Here is a 4,223-nt window from a genome sequence, read left to right on the forward strand (position 1 = left end):
TTACACAGAGGGTGGTGGGTGCCTGGAACGACACAAAACCTAAATTGGTAGAGAAACTCAGCAGGCCTGGCAGCATCTGTGGAGAGAAACAGAGCTGTTGTTTCAGACCCACTGACTGTTCACCCCTACTAGTTTAATATTGCATTTCTGTATTATATTGTTGGGAGAAATTTGTCACTTTATCTCTTGAATCAATATATTTATCAAAATCGCTCTCTCACTTGCTTACTCACGCTAACTTTACAACTTTAAAGGGACGTTATCAGCTGTAATGCTGCTTCAGTTACCATGAGGTGCTGAAAGGGTCTGTTTAGATGGTTGCCTTTTTCTTTTCCTTTTGTCAGTTAGCAGCCATGTTGAATGGAGAATTGTTCCTTTCTGTGTCTGTCACAATATGTGTCTCTATTTGTGTCTTTCTGACTCTGTGTATCCACCTCACCCTCTTTTCATATTCTCTGGCAATCCATTGTCCGCATTCCCCATTTCCCATTTCTGATCTTTGAAGCAGGAACCTTGGATGACGAGACACGTGGAACATCTAGTCAAGAGGAAGAAGGAAGCTTACTTAAGGTTAAGGAAACAAGGGTTAGACAGAGCTCGAGAGGTTGACAAGATAGCCAGGAAGGAACTGAAGAATGGATTTAGGAGAGCAAGAAGTGGGGTATGGCAGGTAGGATTTAGGAAAATCCCAAGGCATTCTATATTTAGGTGAGGGACAAGAGGATGGTCAGAGTAATGGCAGTACATATCAGGAATAGTGGAAGCAACTTGTGCGCAGAGTCAGATAAGGTAGGGGAGGCCTGAATGAATAATTTGCTTCAGCATTCACCAGTGAGTGGGACCTTAACGATTGTGAGGATAGCATGAAAAAGGCAGATATGCTCGAACAGGTTGATGTTAGGAAGGTGGATGTGCTACAAATTTTGAAAAACATGAGGATAGATAAGCCCCCTGGGCCAGATGGGATATGCACAAGGTTGCTCCTGGGAATTGCTGAACAGTCAGTCATTCTGTGGTGGGCTAATTATTGGAGAGGATTCTGAGAGAAAGTAGTTATGATTATTTGGACAAGCACAGTTTGATTAGAAATAGTTGGTGTAGGTTTGTGAGGGGCAGGGCATGCCTCACAAGCCTTACTGAATTCTTTGACGATGTGGCAACTGACATTGCTGAAGATTGAGCAATGGATGTGGTGCATATGGATTTTAGATAAGCATTTGATTAGGTTCCCCAAGGTAGCCTCATTTAGAAAGTTAGGAGACATGGGATTCATGGAAATTTGGCTGTCTGGATACAGAATTTGCTGTAAAATAGAAGCCAGAGATTTGCATATATTGCATATATGGGCAACTCATTGCTCTGATATAACACACCCGGGTACAAATCAGAGCATGACCAACCTCCAAAGTTCTGTGTGAAGTCACTGGTGTCTCCAGTACCAGCGTTTTGTTTTTAGGCCTCTCATTAAACCAACTGCCCTGATTTGCACTTTAGATTTGCCAAAGATGGTTCTTTTCCAAATGTACTTCATTGGCTGTGATTTGGGTGGTGGTGAAAGGCACGATTAAAATGCAAGGACATAATTCTTCCTCGATCCATTGCCCTGATAATTAATCTCTCCGCTCGTGGAAATGGATCCTTTCCATCCACTCTATTGTTCATCAACGTGTTTAGTTCAATTCAATCCCACAACAGCCAACTCCTTTCTAATCAAGTACAGGGTGACAGTAAATATTAGGGTCGTGGCACAGGCATCACAAATTGAATCCTTGCCTTTCCTGTTAGATACATTTCATAAGAAATACTAAAAGTCAGTCAGTGCCCTGCAGTTGTGGCCGAGTGGTTTAGGCGATGGATTAGAAATCCATTGGGGTATCCCCGCGCAGGTTCAAATCCTGCCAACTACGTTCCTCTCAAAACAAGCTCACATTTTCTCAGGTCAGGCAATGTGTTTCCATTCAGGGAAGACATGTTCTGAACAAGAATCCTGTTGTCCCCAAAGCGTCAGCTCTGTTTCACTTCCCACCAATACAGCTGGGCATGTTGAGTTTCTGCAGTGTTCCATCTGTTTATTCTGCATAACTGCTGTTTTTCATGAAATGCCTTCAGTTTTGGAAAAGTAGAGCTGATACAGACAATTATCATTCCAACTGAGGGCAGTTGGGAGTTTGAATTCACTCCAAACCTGCTTTAAGAGCTCGCAATTTTCTGTGCTGCCATCTGGCATGGTGACTCAGTGGTTAGCACTGCAGCCTCACTGTACCAGGGACCCAGGTTCGATTCCAGCCTCTGAGGGCTGTCTGTATGGGTTTCCTCCAGCCATCCTAGTTTCATCCCACAGTCCAAAGATGTGGAGGCTGGGTGGATTGGCCATGTTAAATTGCCCAAAGTGTTCATGGGTGTGTGGCTTACAGGGGGATGGATCTGGTTGGTGTGCTACAAGGGGCAGTGTGGACTTGTTGGGCCCAAGGGCCTGTTTCCACAAATCTAATCAACTGGATGTCACTTTTAACTGTGAAATGTGAAGCTGTCGGTTTGAGGCCACCAAGGAAGGAACAAGTGGTGTTCTCACTCTACCAGTTCCCTTTAGACTGTACAGTTACGGGTTTTAAGGTAGTCAGGAAAATGTTGCCCAAACGGAAATCTTGTCTGGTGAGTGATCACAATGGTTTTTCAAAGTTGCCTTAATAGCTACCATAAAGAGCTGGGAATGCTTGGAATCTGAAACAAAAGCAGAAACTGCACCACAGAAAGGAGAAAACAGAGTTCTGATGAAATTCTGAAACATTGACTCAAATTCTCTGCCCACAGATGCTCCCAGATCTGCTGAGCGTTTTCTCTTGCAATTTATATTTTGTTTGCGAATGTAAGTTTATTTTATCTGTTGAAATGAAACAACCAGAATCACCATATACCAAGTATAACACTTTAAAAATCTGCGAAGTCATTGGATTCAAACAAACCCAGCAATAATTCATTCTGCCAGGGCTCAACTGGCCATGGAAAGCGACCTGAAAAGATAAACGGCATCCTATCTCACCTAGCAGGCATGGCTGAGTGGTTAAGGCCATGGGCCAAAGTCTAGTGGGGCTTCCCTATGCTGCTTCAGATCCTGCTATGGGAGAAGTCTGGGATTGAATGCAAGGGCTGTTAACTCCCTCGAGTTTGCTTGAGACAAGGAACAAAGCTTTTCAATCAGACTGCCAAAGGTGAGAGAAGGCAACTCACTGCCTGTCATTGCAGCACAAGCACAAACAATCATAAAAGTTAAAGAGCTTTAAGATATCTACTTGCAGGGCTAACTATGGTGAGGCTGCGAGCCATGTGCTGGGAAATAAGATGAGAACAGTCAGTTCTGAGAAAGGGTCCCCCGACCCACAGTGTTAACCCTGATTTTTCTTCACAAATACTGCCAGACCTACTGAACTTTTCCAGCAATTTTGGTTTTGTTCCAAGAACAGTCAAGGTCTCGAGTTCAACTGGTCAGACCCGATGGTGGTCCCGATGGTTTCAGTGGTGTAGCCCTCTCTGATCAGTTGTGGCACTGTGCATGTTCCCCGAATCTGTATCTGGGAGACTGGAAGATGTAATCCTGGTGTCTTTTCGCCCAGCCATCTGCAAACCCCTTGCTTCTCAATCCGTACTTTGAGCGTTAAGTGAAACTTCGGGCCGAGACCCTTCTGATGAAGGGTCTAGGCCTGCAACTTCAGCTTTTGTGCTCCTGAGATGCTGCTTGGCCTGCTGTGTTCATCCAGCTTCACACTTTATTATCATGAACTTTGTCAACAATATCTGTTTTGTTTCTGATATACAACATCCACAGTTCTTTCAGCGCTTATTTTATACAGCTAAAGACCAGTGGAATGTGATGATTGTTTTCACCATTCCCACATTTCCGGGCTGTGAGTTTCAGATTCCCACTATCTGAGTGAAAAAAAAATCCTCACATCTCATCTAAAGTGTCTGTCCTTGTCCCCGCCACCGCGATATTGCTCCCACCGCCAAGCACAAAGATTCATCTTGTTTACTCTGTCTGTTTCCCTCATAAATGCATACATCACACTCACGTCCTCGCCACCCTCCCCTCTCCCCCGTCTCTCAGTGTATAACAAAAACAGAAGTTTCTCGAAAATCTCAGTAGGTCTGGCAGCATCTGTGAAGAAAAAAAAAGTGTTAACCTTTGTGCCTGGTGACCCTTGCTCGGTCTATTCTGCTCGAAAGAA

The 4,223-nt window shown here is 44.2% G+C and overlaps 1 non-coding gene across 1 annotated transcript; it reads left to right on the forward strand.

Moving 5' to 3' along the window:
* Positions 1-1,825: 1,825 nt before the first annotated feature.
* On the forward strand, positions 1,826-1,907 carry trnas-aga (transfer RNA serine (anticodon AGA)). Its single transcript has one exon. It is a non-coding gene; the product is annotated as a tRNA-Ser (tRNA).
* Positions 1,908-4,223: the final 2,316 nt, after the last annotated feature.

The sequence above is a fragment of the Stegostoma tigrinum genome, unplaced genomic scaffold (assembly GCF_030684315.1).
Source record: "Stegostoma tigrinum isolate sSteTig4 unplaced genomic scaffold, sSteTig4.hap1 scaffold_143, whole genome shotgun sequence".
Lineage (NCBI taxonomy): Eukaryota > Metazoa > Chordata > Chondrichthyes > Orectolobiformes > Stegostomatidae > Stegostoma > Stegostoma tigrinum.